At 41.5% G+C, this 21,459-nt stretch overlaps 2 non-coding genes across 2 annotated transcripts; one reads left to right on the top strand and one right to left on the bottom strand.

Annotated features, from left to right (window-relative positions):
- Positions 1-2,014: 2,014 nt before the first annotated feature.
- Positions 2,015-2,128, bottom strand: LOC140276320 (U5 spliceosomal RNA). The gene has a single exon (XR_011908923.1). It is a non-coding gene; the product is annotated as a U5 spliceosomal RNA (small nuclear RNA).
- Positions 2,129-18,722: 16,594 nt separating this feature from the next.
- Positions 18,723-18,909, top strand: LOC140276163 (U2 spliceosomal RNA). The gene has a single exon (XR_011908843.1). It is a non-coding gene; the product is annotated as a U2 spliceosomal RNA (small nuclear RNA).
- Positions 18,910-21,459: the final 2,550 nt, after the last annotated feature.

Below are 21,459 nucleotides of genomic sequence, written 5' to 3'. Positions count from 1 at the left end.
TTTATGTAGTCCCATCATACATCTATTCTCTTTCCTTTTTTTACGTTTACCTTGCTGTTTAAAAACAGTCTGGGTCGTTTCCTTCACCATTTCCCACCATTGTGCATGTGTTTCGTAGAGGTCTTGAAGGGTCTGCCACTCTTTATAACATTCCCTGTACTGACTGACTATGATTTCATCCTCCAACAGGGAACAGTTGAGTTTCCACAGACCACTTCCTACCGTCACACCAGAAGGGGGTGAAAGGGTGCAGGAGAGCATAAGGTGGTCTGAAATGAAAACAGGGGTTATTCTAACATCAGTGGGTGGGCAATCTCTAGTAAAGAAATAATCAATGCGAGAGGCTCTGGTGCCATCATGACTAAACTAGGTGAAGCCCTCCTCTCTGGGATGCATGGTTTTAAAACAGTCAGTAAGCTTAAAATCCCTGCATATGCCCTGAAGTAAAATCGAAGTCTTATCCACTTTAAAATCTACCCCTGCTCTTTTTCTATCTTTCCTGCTCAAGATACAGTTAAAATCCCCTCCTACAACTAAAGGTACTTGCCCTAGCATGTAAAGCTGTATATCTTCTAAAAGGTCATACCTTTCATTTTTTCCATTGAAACCATAAATATTTAAGAGGTTAAAGTCTTGCCCCATAAAATTCAAGTGTGCTAAAAGTGCCCGTCCGTCTCTCACCACTGTGCTACCTTTCACCAGAACATGCAGATTTTTAATTAGAATGACCACACCATCATTTTTATTTTGATTTGAGCCACTCCATATCGATAAATGGGGCCACATTTCCTCCCATTGTCTATGGTTTTTTAAAAAAGGTAGTCCACATTCTTGTATTAAAAACACATCTGATTTTATGGAGTCTAAGAAGGATAAAATACTCTGGGCTCTTGTCTTTGATTTCACACTTCTCACATTTAGTGTTGAGAAGGTGAGAACCATTAAAAGCATAAAGGAAAGTAGGTATGTCATTTTCGTTTTTCTAAGTTATCAAAACAAATTACACACAGGTTATTTCTTGGGAAACTAGCTCTTCCTTCATTTCTTTAGGTGAAAAGTGAGTAGGGTGATCTATATTTCCTTTTCGGACTCTCGGTGTTGGCCTCTGACGCAATGTTGCATTTAACTTTGAGTCCCTGGGGGTTGATTGCAGAGCTGAAGTTAAAAAGGAGACCTCATTTGGTGAGTCGGAGGGGAAGACTCTAGGTTCTTCCACTGAAGAACTGTCTGAAAGGGACCTAACCCTTCCCCTCTTCTCTGATACCACTGGGGAATCAGAGGCTCAGATGCCGTCCTCTTCGGCTGTTGACCTTCGGGGAGGTGAGTATCTTTACTAGACTCACCTGTCTGCTCTTCCTCCTCATTTAGCGTAGCTCCACCCTCTGCCTGTGAATTCTCACAGACTTCAACACTGAGTGGTGAGGGCTCTACAGGCCCCTCCCCTTTTTGCTCCTCACTTCCAATCCAAGCTTTTGGCGGGAAGTTTGAATTTATTGGGTCAACCTCTTCACTTTGTTCACCAACTGCCACCTTTGATCCTTCTCTTTGTTGGCTTGACTGTGGCTTTACCGTCTTTAATTTGTTGGCAAAAGATTTAGGGCAATCTCTGAAGAGGTGATTTAATTCTCCACAGAGATTACATTTCTTGCCATTTGGACACTCTCCAAAAGTTTGCCCAATTTCTCTGCTCTTCCCACATAACACCTTGGTACAAGCCTCAACCAGGTGCCCATGCTCACCACACTTGCGGCAGAACTTGGGCTGCCCCTGGTAGTGGATGTAACCTCGGTTTTCAAGGTGGCCAGAGTGTCGCCCACCCGCTGCACTGAGCACTCTTCAGCCCTTTTAAATGGTATAACTTTGCACTCCCGCACGCTCCAGCAAGCACCATTCAAGCAACAACTTTGCACTCCAGCTTCGAACATCGGCACAGTCGCAACAAGTAAGGCGACTCTACTCAGAGAAGTCACTCTGCACAGTAAGAAGATTTCTTTTGCACAGACAGAAAGGGCTTCACCTGCAAAGGTAAAGCCTGCCAAAAATAGAAACAACTCATTAGTGCTGCTCTCCACAGAAATCTTTAGTAAAAGGCGAAAGACTTGTACGTTATGAAGAGAAACCAGAGTACGATTATCCGTCACTGCGGGAGCAGGGCATCAGGCTAGTTGGCATAGCCACCTTCCCCATGGTGAGCTTTGCTTGGTTGAGACGCTTGCCCCCCCCCCCCTGCTCCTCGGCTGACCAACTAGGAACAATCGGGCCCTATTCGATGGCTGCCTTGTCTTTTACTCTGTGCAAAAGACAAGGCAGCAACAAAAACACCACGAGAATCCCGTATTGAGGCTTTGTTCTGATCGCTCATTCGGTGTCGCGTTTCTTTCAAGCAATTCTCCCGGTTAGCCCACACTCGGCTCGCTCCCATAGCCGTGTTAAAGTCTACTTCGCATTCACTCTCTTTTCTCAGCAGACTCTTGGGATTTTATCTATAAAATAAATTCCTTCACTCAAACTATGTGAAAACTGCTTTGTCCTTAATATTTACCATGTCTAGAAAGATTTAAACAAAAAAATCAACGTTGTACTTTGCAGTAAAAGAAAGAGCAAATCTAAAGTTTCAAGAATCCGAGAATAAGCTTACTTTCATGAGTTCTTCACGATTTCGGATTTTGCTATAAAATGAATTCCTTCACTCAAACTAAATTAAAACTGCCAAACCGCTAATCTGTTATATGTAAGGCAGATGTCAAATTCACCGAAATAGGATCAAAGGGTATTCGGCCAATCGAGCTGTAGCAGCTTCGGTAAAAGAGTATAAGTTGAAGAGTTTGTGAATAAAGGTGTGCGCACACATAGTGTGCTGTACGAAAATAGGCAGGGAGCAATGCCGGCTGGGGTATATGTTCTTGTATGTTGTCTGACTGTTTGATTTGAATGTGTTGTGTAAGTGTCCTGTTGAATGTTACATGTTTGGGCTTTGACACGCTTCACTGTGGTTGTTAACTGTGTGGTGTGTCCTGAAATGTTATATGTTTGGGCTGTGTGACATGCTTAATGCTTGTCAGTAGCTACCCACTTATTCATATATAGCAACTGACAACATAAGAAGTCTGGACATACTTTGATAGTAGTTGTAGAAGTATCCTTATTGATAATAGATCACTAATTCATAGTGATAGAACAGTAGATGAACAGGTGCTTGCACATGTCTCACGAAAATAAAATGGGTGTATGATTGCTGACGGCAGAGCAATACTGCCAAACTTATGAGTTCTTGTGGCAAACTTGATTCAGTGTCTTGACGTGTATACGCTGTTTCGCTGACTTGATTGTCACAAGAAACAAAGTGTGTTTGATAAGATCCGACCATTTTATTACGGGAGGATCAGTATGTATGGATTCTGATGTGACTGATAAACCCATTCGTATCTTAAGCATAATCTAATACGTGAGACAACGCCCTGGCACACGATAAAAAAAAAAAAAGAGAGAGAGCGGTTTTGTGTCCCCACAGTCCATAATGTAGAAAAGAGAGAAAAAAGCCTTTCTGATTTGGTGTGTGTGCTCATAGTGCAGAGTGTAGAGAAAAGAAAGCCGTTTTGGTGTCACGGGTGTTGTGACTTACACACACACATTTCTAAATTGAGAAAGGAAATTATTTTAGAGGAAGCACTAGAGTTTAGATCCCACATTTGTTGATAGGCATTCATTTATTTCTTCACTTCTGATGAAGTTTCAACAATAAACAACAAACTTTGTATTATGAGAAAGAACCAGACTCATTCTTCAGGGATCCGAAAATAAGCTCTATTTTATGAGTTATGCACGAATTCGGATTCTCCTATAAAACGAATTCCTTAACTCTAACCAAGTTAAGACTGCTTTGTCCTTCATATTTATTCATGTCTAATCAAGTTTCAACGATAAACAACGTTGTACTTTGTAGAATGAGAAAGAACTTCTTCAGCAATAAGCATCTCTCGACATATGACGAAATACAGATTTTGCTATAAAATTAATTCCTTCTATCAGCCTGACTTAAAACTGTTTGTCCTCCTTATTTATCCACTTCAATTAACAACAATTAAAAAAAATTTGTAGTTTGAGAAAGAACAACTTAATCTTCAGCAATCAGTATAAAAAGAGGTGCAAATGCCAACCATACATACCTAAAAGGTGGAGCGGAAGTATTCAGCTGCAAGTAGGTGTGAATGTTCGACCATAATTTGTAAAAAGCGGGTAAGAAAAGGTTCGAATGCCCGACTATATATTAACAAAAGCGGGAGGAGAGGTCTTCGGATGAGAGTGGGTGAGAATTTCCAACCATAATCTATAAAATACGGTGAAAAAAAATATGTGAATGCCTCATAGAACACTAAAAGCGGAAGTGTTCGGCTGCAAGAAGGTGTGAATGTCCGACTATATTTGGTGAAAAGCAGGTGAAGCAAGGTCTGAATGCCCAACCTTACATCATCAAAAGCGAGATCAGAGGTGTTTGGCTGCAAGAAGGCCATAGTTTGCCAAAAGCGGGTAAGGTGCGAATGACCGACTAAATATCAACAAAAGTGGGGGCGGAGGTCTTCGGATGCAAGTGGGTGTGAATATCCAACCATACAAGTATGGTGGAGAGGAAGCTGTGAATGGCCGACCATAGTAAAAGGCGGGTGAGAGAAGGTGCGAATGTCAAACCATACATAATCAAAACAGGGAGCGGAGGTGTTCTGCTGTAAGAAGGTGTGAATGTCCAACCATAGTTGGTAAAAAGCGGGTAAGAAAAGGTTAAAATACCCGACTGTACACAATCAATTGCGGGAGCGGAGTTGTTCGGCTACTAAAAGGTGTGAAAGTCCGACCATGGTTTGTAAAAAGTGGGTAAGAAAAGGTGCGAATGCCCGACAATGTATGATCAAAAGAGGGAGTGGAGGTTTTCGGCTGCAAGAAGGTCTGAATGTCCAACCATAATTGGTAAAAACCGGGGAAGAAAAGGCTCGAATGCCCGACTATACACCATCAAAAGTGGGAGCGGAGGTGTTCAGCTGCAAGACGGTCTGAATGTCCATCAAAAATTGCTAGAAAACATGAAAGAAAATTTTCGAATATCAAACTGCACATGATCATAAGCGGGAGAGGAGGTGTTCAGCTGCAAGAAGGTGTGAATGTCTACCCATAATTACTGAAAAATGGGTAAGAAAAGGTGCGAATGCCTAACCATACATCATCAAAAGAGGGAGCGGAGGTGTTCCGCTGTAAGACGGTGTGAATGTCCGACCATAGATGGTAAAAAGCGGGTAAGAAAAGGTTAAATTACCCGACTGTACACAATCAAAAGAGGGAGCGGAGTTGTTCAGCTAAGAGAAGGTGTGAAAGTCCGACCTTGGTTTGTAAAAAGCGGGTAAGAAAAGGTTCGTATGCCCGAATATACACCATCAAAAGCGGAAGCGGAGGTGTTCGGCTGCAAGATATTGTGAACGTCCGACCAAAGTTTGTAAAAAGCAGTTAAGAAAAGGTTCGAATATCTAACCAAACATAATCAAAAGCGGGAGCCGAGCTGTTCGACTGGAAGTAGGTGTGAATGTCAGATCATAATTTTCAAAAAGCTGATGAGAAAGGGTGAGAATGCCCGACTATACACCATCAGATGCGGTAGCGGAGTTGTTCGGCTGTGAGTAGGTGTGAATCTCCAACCATAATTGCTGAAAAATGTGTTAGAAAAGGTAAAAATGCCGGTCCATACATCATCAAAATCGGGAGAGGTGGTGTTCAGCTGCAAGAAGGTCTAAATGTCCATCAATAATTGCTAGAAAACATGAAAGAAAATTTTCGAAAATCAAACCACACATGATCATAAGTGGGAGAGGAGGTGTTCAGCTGCAAGAAGGTGTGAATGTCCACCCATAATACCTGAAAAATGGGTAAAAAAAAGGTGCGAATGCCCAACCATACATCATCAAAAGCAGGAGTGCATGTGTTCGGCTACAAGAAGGTGTGAACGTCCAACCAAAGTTTGTAAAAAGCAGTTAAGAAAAGGTTCGAATATCCAACCATACATAATCAAAAGCGGGAGCAGAGCTGTTCGACTGCAAGTAGGTGTGAATGTCAGATCATAATTTGCAAAAAGCTGATGAGAAAGGGTGAGAATGCCCGACTATACACCATCAAATGCGGTAGCGGAGTTGTTCGGCTGTGAGTAGGTGTGAATCTCCAACCATAATTGCTGAAAAATGTGTTAGAAAAGGTAAAAATGCCGGTCCATACATAATCAAAATCGGGAGAGGTGGTGTTCAGCTGCAAGAAGCTCTAAATGTCCATCAATAATTGCTAGAAAACATGAAAGAAAATTTCTGAAAATCAAACCACACATGATCATAAGTGGGAGAGGAGGTGTTCAGCTGCAAGAAGGTGTGAATGTCCACCCATAATACCTGAAAAATGGGTAAAAAAAAGGTGCGAATGCCCAACCATACATCATCAAAAGCAGGAGTGCATGTGTTCGGCTACAAGAAGGTGTGAACGTCCAATCAAAGTTTGTAAAAAGCAGTTAAGAAAAGGTTCGAATATCCAACCATACATAATCAAAAGCGGGAGCAGAGCTGTTCGACTGCAAGTAGGTGTGAATGTCAGATCATAATTTGCAAAAAGCTGATGAGAAAGGGTGAGAATGCCCGACTATACACCATCAAATGCGGGAGCGGAGTTGTTCGGCTGTGACTAGGTGTGAATCTCCGACCATAATTGCTGAAAAATGTGTTAGAAAAGGTAAGAATGCCGGTCCATACATCATCAAAAGCGAGAGAAGTTGTGTTCGGCTGCAAGTAGGTGTGAATGTCCAGCCATAATTACTCACAAACGGGTAAGAAAAGGTAGTATTGCCAGACCATATATGATCAAAACAGGGAGCGGAGGTGTTCAGCTGCAAGAAGGTTTGAATGTCCGACTAAAGTTCAAATATATTAACAAAAGCGGGAGGAGAGGTCTTCGGATGAGAGTGGTTGAAAATTTCCAACCATAATGTATAAAATGCGGTGAAAAAAAGGTGTGATAGAACACTAAAAGGTGGAGCGGAAGTGTTCGGCTGCAAGAAGGTGTGAATGTCCGACTATATTTGGTGAAAAGCAGGTGAAGCAAGGTCTGAATTCCCAACCTTACATCATCAAAAGCGAGATCAGAGGTGTTTGGCTGCAAGAAGGCCATAGTTTGCCAAAAGCGGGTAAGGTGCGAATGTCCGACTAAATATCAACAAAATTTGGGGCGGAGGTCTTCGGATGCAAGTGGGTGTGAATGTCCGACTATATTTGGTGAAAAGCAGGTGAAGCAAGGTCTGAATGCCCAACCTTACATCATCAAAAGCGAGATCAGAGGTGTTTGGCTGCAAGAAGGCCATAGTTTGCCAAAAGCGGGTAAGGTGCGAATGACCGACTAAATATCAACAAAAGTGGGGGCGGAGGTCTTCGGATGCAAGTGGGTGTGAATATCCCACCATACAAGTATGGTGGAGAGGAAGCTGTGAATGGCCGACCATAGTAAAAGGCGGGTGAGAGAAGGTGCGAATGTCAAACCATACATAATCAAAACAGGGAGCGGAGGTGTTCTGCTGTAAGAAGGTGTGAATGTCCAACCATAGTTGGTAAAAAGCGGGTAAGAAAAGGTTAAAATACCCGACTGTACACAATCAATAGCGGGAGCGGAGTTGTTCGGCTACTAAAAGGTGTGAAAGTCCGACCATGGTTTGTAAAAAGCGGGTAAGAAAAGGTGCGAATGTCCGACAATGTATGATCAAAAGAGGGAGTGGAGGTTTTCGGCTGCAAGAAGGTCTGAATGTCCAACCATAATTTGTAAAAACCGGGGAAGAAAAGGCTCGAAAGCCCGACTATACACCATCAAAAGTGGGAGCGGAGGTGTTCAGCTGCAAGACGGTCTGAATGTCCATCAATAATTGCTAGAAAACATGAAAGAAAATTTTCGAATATCAAACTGCACATGATCATAAGCGGGAGAGGAGGTGTTCAGCTGAGAGAAGGTGTGAAAGTCCGACCTTGGTTTGTAAAAAGCGGGTAAGAAAAGGTTCGTATGCCCGAATATGCACCATCAAAAGCGGAAGCGGAGGTGTTCGGCTGCAAGATATTGTGAACGTCCGACCAAAGTTTGTAAAAAGCAGTTAAGAAAAGGTTCGAATATCCAACCATACATAATCAAAAGCGGGAGCAGAGCTGTTCGACTGCAAGTAGGTGTGAATGTCAGATCATAATTTGCAAAAAGCTGATGAGAAAGGGTGAGAATGCCCGACTATACACCATCAAATGCGGTAGCGGAGTTATTCGGCTGTGAGTAGGTGTGAATCTCCAACCATAATTGCTGAAAAATGTGTTAGAAAAGGTAAAAATGCCGGTCCATACATCATCAAAATCGGGAGAGGTGGTGTTCAGCTGCAAGAAGGTCTAAATGTCCATCAATAATTGCTAGAAAACATGAAAGAAAATTTTCGAAAATCAAACCACACATGATCATAAGTGGGAGAGGAGGTGTTCAGCTGCAAGAAGGTGTGAATGTCCACCCATAATACCTGAAAAATGGGTAAAAAAAAGGTGCGAATGCCCAACCATACATCATCAAAAGCAGGAGTGCATGTGTTCGGCTACAGGAAGGTGTGAACGTCCAACCAAAGTTTGTAAAAAGCAGTTAAGAAAAGGTTCGAATATCCAACCAAACATAATCAAAAGCGGGAGCAGAGCTGTTCGACTGCAAGTAGGTGTGAATGTCAGATCATAATTTGCAAAAAGCTGATTAGAAAGGGTGAGAATGCCCGACTATACACCATCAAATGCGGGAGCGGTGTTGTTCGGCTATGAGTAGGTGTGAATGTCCGACCATAATTGCTGAAAATGTGTTAGAAAAGGTAAGAATGCCGGTCCATACATCATCAAAAGCGAGAGAGGTTGTGTTCGGCTGCAAGTAGGTGTGACTGTTCGACTAAAGTTTGTAAAAAGTGGGTAAGACAAGGTGCGAATGCCTGACAATGTATGAACAAAAGCGGGAGCGGAGGTGTTCAGCTGCAAGAAGGTCTACATGTCCATCAATAATTGCTAGAAAACATGAAAGAAACTTTTCGAAAATCAAACCGCACATGATCAGAAGCGGGAGAGGAGGTTTTCGGCTGCAAGAAGGTCTGAATGTCCACCCATAATTACTGAAAAATGGGTAAGAAAAGGTGCGAAAGCCCAACCGCACATGATCATAAGTGGATGAGAAGGTGTTCGACTGCAAGTAGGTGTGAATGTAAGATCATAATTTGTAAAAAGCGGGTAAGAAAAGGTAAGAATGCCCAACCATAAATTATCAAAAGCGGCAGCAGAGTTTCGGCTGGTATTTATCAATGTCTAGATAGATTTCAACAAAAAACAACGTTGTACTTTGCAGTAAAAGAAAGTGCAAATCAAAAGTTTTCGGAATCCGAGAATAAGCTTATTTTCTGCACGATTTCGGATTTTATGTATAAAATTAATTTCTTCACGCAAACTAAGTTAACACTGCTTTGTCCTTCATATGTACCCATTTCTACATATATTTCAAGCATAAACTTCCTCATATTACCCTGAATGAGAAAGAGCCACACTTGTGATTAAGCCATACCTCCCTTTTGAGGAGTTCTGCATGATTTGGGATTTTATCTATAAAATTAATTCCTTCACTCAAACTATGTTAAAACGGCTTTTACCTTCATATTTATCAATGTCTCGATAGATTTAAACAAAAAAACAACGTTGTACTTTGCAATAAAAGAAAGAGCAAATCAAAAGTTTTAGGAATCCGAGAATAAGCTTATTTTCATGAGTTCTGCACGATTTCGGATTTTATGTATAAAATGAATTCATTCACTCAAACCAAGTTAAAACTGCTTTTTCCTTCATATTTATCAATGTCTAGATCGACTTCAACAAAGAACAACATTGTATTTTGCAGTAGAAGAAAGAGCAAAACTGAAGGATCAGGAATCCGAGAATAAGCTTCTTTTCATACGTTCTGCATGATTTGGGATTTTATGTATAAAATGAATTCCTTCACTCAAACTAAGTTAACACTGCTTTGTCCTTCATATGTACCCATTTCTACATATATTTCAAGCATAAACTTCCTCATACTACCCTGAATGAGAAAGAACCACACTTGTGATTAAGCCATACGCCCCTTTTGAGGAGTTCTGCATGATTTGGGATTTTATCTATAAAATCAATTCCTTCACTCAAACTATGTTAAAACGGCTTTTACCTTCATATTTATCAATGTCTCGATAGATTTAAACAAAAAAACAACGTTGTACTTTGCAGTAAAAGAAAGAGCCAATCAAAAGTTTTAGGAATCCGAGAATAAGCTTGTTTTCATGAGTTCTGCAAAATTTCGGATTTTATGTATAAAATGAATTCATTCACTCAAACCAAGTTAAAACTGCTTTTTCCTTCATATTTATCAATGTCTAGATCGACTTCAACAAAGAACAACATTGTATTTTGCAGTAGAAGAAAGAGCAACACTGAAGGATCAGGAATCCGAGAATAAGCTTATTTTCTTATGGGCAAGTGGGAACTGCTTTGTCCTTCATATTTATCAATGTGTAGATGGATTTCAACTTCTTCTACTGCAAAGTCCAATGTTTTTCTTTGTTGAAGTCGATCTAGACATTGATGAATATGGAAGGACAAAGCAGTTTTAACTTGGTTTGAGCAAAGCAATTCATTTTATAGCAAAATCCGAAATCGTGCAGAACTCATGAAAGCAGGCTTATACTCGGATTCCTGAAACTTAAGATTTGCTCTTTCTTTTACTGCAAAGTACAACGTTGTTTTTTTGTTTAAATATTTCTAGACATGGTAAATATGAAGGACAAATCAGTTTTAACATAGTTTGAGTGAAGTAATGCATTTTATAAGCAAAATCCCAAATCATGCAGAACTCACGAAAAGCTTTTTCTCGCTTTTCACTGCTTTTTACAAACTTTGGTCGGACATTCACACCTTCTTGCATCCGAACACCTCCGCTTCCGCTTTTGATGATGTATATTCGGGCATTCGAACCTTTTTTTACCTGCTTTTTACAAACCATTGTCGGACTTTCACACCTTCTTGCAGCCGAACACCACCTCTCCCGCTTTTGATGATGTATGGTCCAGTATTCTTACCTTTTCTAACACATTTTTCAGCAATTATGGTCGGACATTCACAACTACTCACAGCTGGACACCTCCGCTCCCGCTTTTGATCATACAATGTCGGGACATCGCTCCTTGTCTTACCAGCTTTTTACAAACTTTAGTCGAACATTCACACCCTCTTGCAGCTGAACACCTCCGCTCCCGCTTTTGATGATGTATAGTCGGGCTTTCGAGCCTTTTCTTACCCGGTTTTTACAAATTATGTTTGGACATTCAGACCTTGCAGCCGAGAACCTCCGCTCTCTCTTTTGATCATACATTGTTGGGCATTCGCACCTTGTCTTACCCGCTTTTTACAAACTATAGTCAGACATTCACACCTTGCAGCTGAACCTCCGCTCCCTGTTTTGATCATGTATGGTCTGGCAATACTACGTTTTCTTCCCCCGTTTGTGAGTAATTATGGCTGGACATTCAAACCTACTTGCAGTCGAACAGCTCTGCTCCCGCTTTTGATTATGTTTGGTTGGATATTCGAAACTTTTCTTAACTGCTTTTTACAAACCATGGTCGGACTTTCACACCTTCTTGTAGCCGAACAACTCCGCTCCCGCTATTGATTGTGTACAGTCGGGTATTTTAACCTTTTCTTACCCGCTTTTTACCAACTATGGTCGGACATTCACACCGTCTTACAGCGGAACACCTCCGCTCCCTCTTTTTATGGTGTATAGTCGGGCATTCGAACCTTTTCTTACCCGCTATTTACAAACTATGGTAGGACATTCAAACCTTCGTGTATCCGTAAACCTCCGCTCTCTCTTTTGATCATACATTGTCGGACATTCGCACCTTTTCTTACCCGCTTTTTACAAACCATTGTCGAACTGTCACACCTTCTTGTAGCCGAACACATCCGCTCCCGCTATTGATTGTGTACAGTCGGGTATTTTAACCTTTTCTTACCCGCTTTTTACCAAGTATGGTCGGACATTCACACCTTCGTACAGCGGAACACCTCCGCTTCCTCTTTTGATGGTGTATGTTCGGGCATTCAAACCTTTTCTTACCCGCTTTTTCCAAACTATGGTCGGCTATTCACAGCTTCCTCTCCACCATACTTGTATGGTGGGATATTCACACCCACTTGCATCCGAAGACCTCCGCCCCAAATTTTGTTGATATTTAGTCGGACATTCGCACCTTACCCGCTTTTGGCAAACTATGGCCTTCTTGCAGCCAAACACCTCTGATCTCGCTTTTGATGATGTAAGGTTGGGCATTCAGACCTTGCTTCACCTGCTTTTCACCAAATATAGTCGGACATTCACACCTTCTTGCAGCCGAACACTTCCGCTCCACCTTTTAGTGTTCTATCACACCTTTTTTTTCACCTTATTTTATACATTATGGTTGGAAATTTTCAACCACTTTCATCCGAAGACCTCTCCTCCCGCTTTTGTTAATATATTTGAACTTTAGTTTGACATTCAAACCTTCTTGCAGCTGAACCACCTCCGCTCCCTGTTTTGATCATATATGGTCTGGCAATACTACCTTTTCTTACCCGTTTGTGAGTAATTATGGCTGGACATTCACACCTACTTGCAGCCGAACACAACCTCTCTCGCTTTTGATGATGTATGGACCGGCATTTTTACCTTTTCTAACACATTTTTCAGCAATTATGGTCGGAGATTCAAACCTACTCACAGCCGAACAACTGCGCTCCCGCATTTGATGATGTATAGTCGGGCATTCTCACCCTTTCTCATCAGCTTTTTGCAAATTATGATCTGACATTCACACCTACTTGCAGTCGAACAGCTCTGCTCCCGCTTTTGATTATGTTTGGTTGGATATTCGAACCTTTTCTTAACTTCTTTTTACATATTTTGGTTGGACGTTCACACCTTCTTGTAGCCGAACACTTCCACTCCTGCTTTTGATGATGTATGGTTGGGCATTCACACCTTTTTTTTGCCCATTTTTCAGGAATTATGGGTGGACATTCACACCTTGCAGCTGAACACCTCCTATCCCACTTATGATCATGTGCGGTTTGATTTTCGAAAAGTTTCTTTCATGTTTTCTAGCAATTATTGATGGACATGTAGACCTTCTTGCAGCTGAACACCTCCGCTCCCGCTTTTGATCATACATTGTCAGGCATTCGCACCTTGTCTTACCCACTTTTTACAAACTTTAGTCGAACAGTCACACCTTTTTGCAGCCGAACACCACCTCTCCCACTTTTGATGATGTATGGTCCAGCATTCTTACCTTTTCTAACACATTCTTCAGCAATTATGGTCGGACATTCACACCTACTCAGAGCCGAACACCTCCGCTCCCGCATTTGATGGTGTATAGTCGGGCATTCTCACCCTTTCTCATCAGCTTTTTACAAATTATGATCTGACATTCACACCTGCTTTTGATGATGTATTGTTAGGCATTCGCACCTTTTTTTTTACCCATTTTTCATGAATTATGGGTGGACATTCACACCTTCTTGCAGCCGAACACCTCCTCTCCCGCTTATGATCATGTGCGGTTTGATATTCGAAAATTTACTTTCTTGTATTAAAGCAATTATTGATGGACATTCAAACCTTCTTTTTGATGGTGTATAGTCGGGCTTTCGAGCCTTTTCTTCCTGGTTTTTACAAACCATGGTCGGACTTTCACACCTTCTTGTAGCCGAACAACTCCGCTCCCGCTATTGATTGTGTACAGTCGGGTATTTTAACCTTTTCTTACCCGCTTTTTAGCAACTATGGTCGGACATTCACACCGTCTTACAGCGGAACACCTCTGCTCCCGCTTTTGATGGTGTATAGTCGGGCATTCGAAGCTTTTCTTACCCGCTTTTTACAAACTATGGTGGGACATTCAAACCTTCTTGTATCCGAAAACTTCCGCTCTCTCTTTTGATCATACATTGTCGGACATTCGCACCTTTTCTTACCCGCTTTTTACAAACCATGGTCGGACTTTCACATCTTCTTGTAGCCGAACACATCCGCTCCCGCTATTGATTGTGTACAGTCGGGTATTTTAACCTTTTCTTACCCGCTTTTTACCAAGTATGGTCGGACATTCACACCTTCGTACAGCGGAACACCTCCGCTCCCTCTTTTGATGGTGTATGTTCGGGCATTAAAACCTTTTCTTACCCGCTTTTTCCAAACTATGGTCGGCTATTCACAGCTTCCTCTCCACCATACTTGTATGGTGGGATATTCACACCCACTTGCATCCGAAGACCTCCGCCCCAAATTTTGTTGATATTTAGTCGGACATTCGAACCTTACCCGCTTTTGGCAAACTATGGCCTTCTTGCAGCCAAACAACTCTGATCTTGCTTTTGATGATGTAAGGTTGGGCATTCAGACCTTGCTTCACCTGCTTTTCACCAAATATAGTCGGACATTCACACCTTCTTGCAGCCGAACACTTCCGCTCCACCTTTTAGTGTTCTATCACACCTTTTTTTTCACCTTATTTTATACATTATGGTTGGAAATTTTCAACCACTCTCATCCGAAGACCTCTCCTCCCGCTTTTGTTAATATATTTGAACTTTAGTTTGACATTCAAACCTTCTTGCAGCTGAACCACCTCCGCTCCCTGTTTTGATCATATATGGTCTGGCTACTACCTTTTCTTACCCGTTTGTGAGTAATTATGGCTGGACATTCACACCTACTTACAGTCGAACACAACCTCTCTCGCTTTTGATGATGTATGGACCGGCATTTTTACCTTTTCTAACACATTTTTCAGCAATTATGGTTGGAGATTCACACCTACTCACAGCCGAACAACTCCGCTCCCGCATTTGATGATGTATAGTCGGGCATTCTCACCCTTTCTCATCAGCTTTTTACAAATTATGATCTGACATTCACACCTACTTGCAGTCGAACAGCTCTGCTCCCGCTTTTGATTATATTTGGTTGGATATTCGAACCTTTTCTTAACTTCTTTTTACATATTTTGGTTGGACGTTCACACCTTCTTGTAGCCGAACACTTCCACTCCTGCTTTTGATGATGTATGGTTGGGGATTCACACCTTTTTTTTGCCCATTTTTCAGGAATTATGGGTGGACATTCACACCTTGCAGCTGAACACCTCCTATCCCACTTATGATCATGTGCGGTTTGATTTTCGAAAAGTTTCTTTCATGTTTTCTAGCAATTATTGATGGACATGTAGACCTTCTTGCAGCTGAACACCTCCGCTCCCGCTTTTGATCATACATTGTCAGGCATTCGCACCTTGTCTTACCCACTTTTTACAAACTTTAGTCGAACAGTCACACCTTTTTGCAGCCGAACACCACCTCTCCCGCTTTTGATGATGTATGGTCCAGCATTCTTACCTTTTCTAACACATTCTTCAGCAATTATGGTCGGACATTCACACCTACTCAGAGCCGAACACCTCCGCTCCCGCATTTGATGGTGTATAGTCGGGCATTCTCACCCTTTCTCATCAGCTTTTTACAAATTATGATCTGACATTCACACCTGCTTTTGATGATGTATTGTTAGGCATTCGCACCTTTTTTTTACCCATTTTTCATGAATTATGGGTGGACATTCACACCTTCTTGCAGCCGAACACCTCCTCTCCCGCTTATGATCATGTGCGGTTTGATATTCGAAAATTTACTTTCTTGTTTTAAAGCAATTATTGATGGACATTCAAACCTTCTTTTTGATGGTGTATAGTCGGGCTTTCGAGCCTTTTCTTCCCGGTTTCTACAAACCATGGTCGGACTTTCACACCTTCTTGTAGCCGAACAACTCCGCTCCCGCTATTGATTGTATACAGTCGGGTATTTTAACCTTTTCTTACCCGCTTTTTAGCAACTTTGGTCGGACATTCACACCGTCTTACAGCGGAACACATCTGCTCCCGCTTTTGATGGTGTATAGTCGGGCATTCGAAGCTTTTCTTACCCGCTTTTTACAAACTATGGTGGGACATTCAAACCTTCTTGTATCCGAAAACCTCCGCTCTCTCTTTTGATCATACATTGTCGGACATTCGCACCTTTTCTTACCCGCTTTTTACAAACCATGGTCGGACTTTCACATCTTCTTGTAGCCGAACACATCCGCTCCCGCTATTGATTGTGTACAGTCGGGTATTTTAACCTTTTCTTACCCGCTTTTTACCAACTATGGTCGGACATTCACACCTTTGTACAGCGGAACACCTCCGCTCCCTCTTTTGATGGTGTATGTTCGGGCATTCAAACCTTTTCTTACCCGCTTTTTCCAAACTATGGTCGGCTATTCACAGCTTCCTCTCCACCATACTTGTATGGTGGAATATTCACACCCACTTGCATCCGAAGACCTCCGCCCCAAATTTTGTTGATATTTAGTCGGACATTCGCACCTTACCCGCTTTTGGAAAACTATGGCCTTCTTGCAGCCAAACACCTCTGATCTCGCTTTTGATGATGTAAGGTTGGGCATTCAGACCTTGCTTCACCTGCTTTTCACCAAATATAGTCGGACATTCACACCTTCTTGCAGCCGAACACTTCCGCTTTTAGTGTTCTATGAGGCATTCACATATTTTTTTTCACCGTATTTTATAGATTATGGTTGGAAATTCTCACCCACTCTCATCCGAAGACCTCTCCTCCCGCTTTTGTTAATATATAGTCGGGCATTCGAACCTTTTCTTACCCGCTTTTTACAAATTATAGTCGAACATTCACACCTACTTGCAGCTGAATACTTCCGCTCCACCTTTTAGGTATGTATGGTTGGCATTTGCACCTCTTTTTATACTGATTGCTGAAGATTAAGTTGTACTTTCTCAAACTACAACATTTTTTTATTTGTTGAAACTTGATTTGAAGTGGATAAATAAGGAGGACAAACAGTTTTAAGTCAGGCTGATAGAAGGAATTCATTTTATAGCAAAATCTGTACTTCGTCATATGTCGAGAGATGCTTATTGCTGAAGAAGTTCTTTCTCATTCTACAAAGTACAACGTTGTTTATCGTTGAAACTTGATTAGACATGAATAAATATGAAGGACAAAGCAGTCTTAACTTGGTTTGAGTTAAGGAATTCGTTTTATAGGAGAATCCGAATTCGTGCATAACTCATAAAATAGAGCTTATTTTCGGATTCCTGAAGAATGATTCTGGTTCTTTCTCATAATACAAAGTTTGTTGTTTATTGTTGAAACTTCATCAGAAGTGAAGAAATAAATGAATGCCTATCAACAAATGTGGGATCTAAACTCTAGTGCTTCCTCTAAAATAATTTCCTTTCTCAATTTAGAAATGTGTGTGTGTAAGTCACAACACCCGTGACACCAAAACGGCTTTCTTTTCTCTACACTCTGCACTATGAGCACACACACCAAATCAGAAAGGCTTTTTTCTCTCTTTTCTACATTATGGACTGTGGGGACACAAAACCGCTCTCTCTCTTTTTTTTTTTTATCGTGTGCCAGGGCGTTGTCTCATGTATTAGATTATGCTTAAGATACGAATGGGTTTATCAGTCACATCAGAATCCATACATACTGATCCTCCCGTAATAAAATGGTCGGATCTTATCAAACACACTTTGTTTCTTGTGACAATCAAGTCAGCGAAACAGCGTATACACGTCAAGACACTGAATCAAGTTTGCCACAAGAACTCATAAGTTTGGCAGTATTGCTCTGCCATCAGCAATGATACACCCATTTTATTTTCGTGAGACATGTGCAAGCACCTGTTCATCTACTGTTCTATCACTATGAATTAGTGATCTATTATCAATAAGGATACTTCTACAACTACTATCAAAGTATGTCCGGACTTCTTATGTTGTCAGTTGCTATATATGAATAAGTGGGTAGCTACTGACAAGCATTAAGCATGTCACACAGCCCAAACATATAACATTTCAGGACACACCACACAGTTAACAACCACAGTGAAGCGTGTCAAAGCCCAAACATGTAACATTCAACAGGACACTTACACAACACATTCAAATCAAACAGTCAGACAACATACAAGAACATATACCCCAGCCGGCATTGCTCCCTGCCTATTTTCGTACAGCACACTATGTGTGCGCACACCTTTATTCACAAACTCTTCAACTTATACTCTTTTACCGAAGCTGCTACAGCTCGATTACCACCTTTTAGGTATGTATGGTTGGCATTTGCACCTCTTTTTATACTGATTGCTGAAGATTAAGTTGTACTTTCTCAAACTACAACATTTTTTTATTTGTTGAAACTTGATTTGAAGTGGATAAATAAGGAGGACAAACAGTTTTAAGTCAGACTGATAGAAGGAATTCATTTTATAGCAAAATCTGTACTTCGTCATATGTCGAGAGATGCTTATTGCTGAAGAAGTTCTTTCTCATTCTACAAAGTACAACGTTGTTTATCGTTGAAACTTGATTAGACATGAATAAATATGAAGGACAAAGCAGTCTTAACTTGGTTTGAGTTAAGGAATTCGTTTTATAGGAGAATCCGAATTCGTGCATAACTCATAAAATAGAGCTTATTTTCGGATTCCTGAAGAATGATTCTGGTTCTAGCCTTTTGGCTAAGATCAAGTGTAGTATCTGTACTTATCAGTTTAATATGTGATATGTCTATGCAAGGACTACATATTAAATGGATTTTTATCAATAGGAGTTGAAAAAGGAGCTTGCTCCGTTCACTCCAAGCATCGACCCAGTACTGCAGTGCCGCTGGGAAGGGTGCGCTCTTCTCTGCTCTTGTGAAAAAGCAAACAGCGGTGCAGGATGGAAGTTTCAGGGAGCCCAAGATGAAACTTTCTTTTAATCTGCTGAGAAAAGAGAGTGAATGCGAAGTAGACTTTAACACAGCTCTGGGAGCGAGCCGAGTGTGGGCTAACCGGAAGAATTGCTTGAAAGAAACGCGACACCGAATGAGTGGTCAGATCAAAGCCTCAATACGGTGTTCCCGTGGTGTTTGTGGCTGCCTTGTCTTTTGCACAGAGTAAAAGACAAGGCAGCCATCGAATAGGGCACGATTGTTCCTACTTGGTCAGCCGAGGAGCAAGGGGGGGGAGCAAGCGTCTCAACCAAGCAAATCTCACCAAGTAGGAACAATCGGGCCCTATTCGATGGCTGCAACACCTGAAAGAGATATTGATGCGAGACCCGATCAAAAGCTCTTTCAAAGTCTAAATTTAAGATGACAAGCCGGGTGTTTCTGTCTCTAGCGTAATCAATGATGTCTCGAATCAGTACGAGGCTGTCGGTGAGTTGTCTCTCTGAGATGGCACAAGCCTGGTCTGGGTGAATTACCTCCTCTAAAACAGAGGACATCCGTGTCTTAAAAACCTTGCTAAAAAGTTTACAGTCAAAGTTTAAAAGTGTGATGGGCCTCCAATTCTTTAGGTCAGTCTTATCATTTTTATCAGAAGTGAAGAAATAAATGAATGCCTATCAACAAATGTGGGATCTAAACTCTAGTGCTTCCTCTAAAATAATTTCCTTTCACAATTTAGAAATGTGTGTGTGTAAGTCACAACACCCGTGACACCAAAACGGCTTTCTTTTCTCTACACTCTGCACTATGAGCACACATACCAAATCAGAAAGGCTTTTTTCTCTCTTTTCTACATTATGGACTGTGGGGACACAAAACCGCTCTCTCTTTTTTTTTTTATCGTGTGTCAGGGCGTTGTCTCACGTATTAGATTGTGCTTAAGATACGAATGGGTTTATCAGTCACATCAGAATTCATACATACTGATCCTCCCGTAATAAAATGGTCGGATCTTATCAAACACACTTTGTTTCTTGTGACAATCAAGTCAGCGAAACAGCGTATACACGTCAAGACACTGAATCAAGTTTGCCACAAGAACTCATAAGTTTGGCAGTATTGCTCTGCCATCAGCAATGATACACCCATTTTATTTTCGTGAGACATGTGCAGGCACCTGTTCATCTACTGTTCTATCACTATGAATTAGTTTATCTATTATCAATAAGGATACTTCTACAACTACTCTATCAAAGTATGTCCGGACTTCTTACGTTGTCAGTTGCTATATATGAATAAGTGGGTAGCTACTGACAAGCATTAAGCATGTCACACAGCCCAAACATATAACATTTCAGGACACACCACACAGTTAACAACCACAGTGAAGCGTGTCAAAGCCCAAACATGTAACATTCAACAGGACACTTACACAACACATTCAAATCAAACAGTCAGACAACATACAAGAACATATACCCCAGCCGGCATTGCTCCCTGCCTATTTTCCTACAGCTCACTATGTGTGCGCACACCTTTATTCACAAACTCTTCAACTTATACTCTTTTACCGAAGCTGCTACAGCTCGATTGTCCGAATACCGAATAATCCTAATTCGGTGAATTTGACATCTGCCTTACATGTAACAGATTAGCGGTTTAGCAGTTTTAATTTAGTTTGAGTGAAGGAATTCATTTTATAGCAAAATCCGAAATCGTGAAGAACTCATGAAAGTAAGCTTATTCTCGGATTCCTGAAACTTTAGATTTGCTATTTCTTTTACTGCAAAGTACAACGTTGGTTTTTTTGTTTAAATCTTTCAAGACATGGTAAATATGAAGGACAAAGCAGTTTTAACATAGTTTGAGTGAAGGAATTCATTTTATTGATAAAATCCCAAGAGTCTGCTGAGAAAAGAGAGTGAATGCGAAGTAGACTTTAACACGGCTCTGGGAGCGAGCCGAGTGCGGGCTAACCGGGAGAATTGCTTGAAAGAAACGCGACACCGAATGAGCGGTCAGAACAAAGCCTCAATACGGTTTTCCCGTGGTGTTTTTGTTGCTGCCGCTGTTTGCTTTTTAACAAGAGCGCACCTGTTGAGGGGGGGCCTGGGGGGGCCTGGGTGATGGTGGGTCTCAGGCCCGGGCTGCTGCGACTGGTGTGACCGGGTGGTTTGTTTGTTTGTTTTTTGTTGTTGTTTGTTTGTTTTTTGTAGAGGTCCTCCGGAGTGGGGTTGGGTTGAGGGGGGTGGGGCGGGATGGGTACCTTCTGGGGGTACAGTAGCTCCCAGAATATGGTCGCTGCAGGCCCCGAGCCTGGTGGACATCAGGCCCTCCTGTCCTGTGTTGGCTCCCTTTTAAAAAGTACAGAACTTAGAACAGGTCTAGTCCCTGGCTTTCGGCAGAACTGTCTTCTTTACTTTTTTTTTTTTTCCCCTTATCGTGTTCAGCATTATGGCAGCAGAATTGTAGTCTGAATACCTTTGATGCCAAACAGATTTGCTTTGCCAAGGGAAGTTTTATA

The sequence above is a fragment of the Leuresthes tenuis genome, unplaced genomic scaffold (assembly GCF_036924035.1).
Source record: "Leuresthes tenuis unplaced genomic scaffold, fLeuTen1.0.hap1 SCAF_18, whole genome shotgun sequence".
Classification (NCBI taxonomy): domain Eukaryota; kingdom Metazoa; phylum Chordata; class Actinopteri; order Atheriniformes; family Atherinopsidae; genus Leuresthes; species Leuresthes tenuis.
The sequence above is the reverse complement of the archived record's forward strand: the minus strand, read 5'-3'. Positions and strand labels throughout refer to the sequence as shown.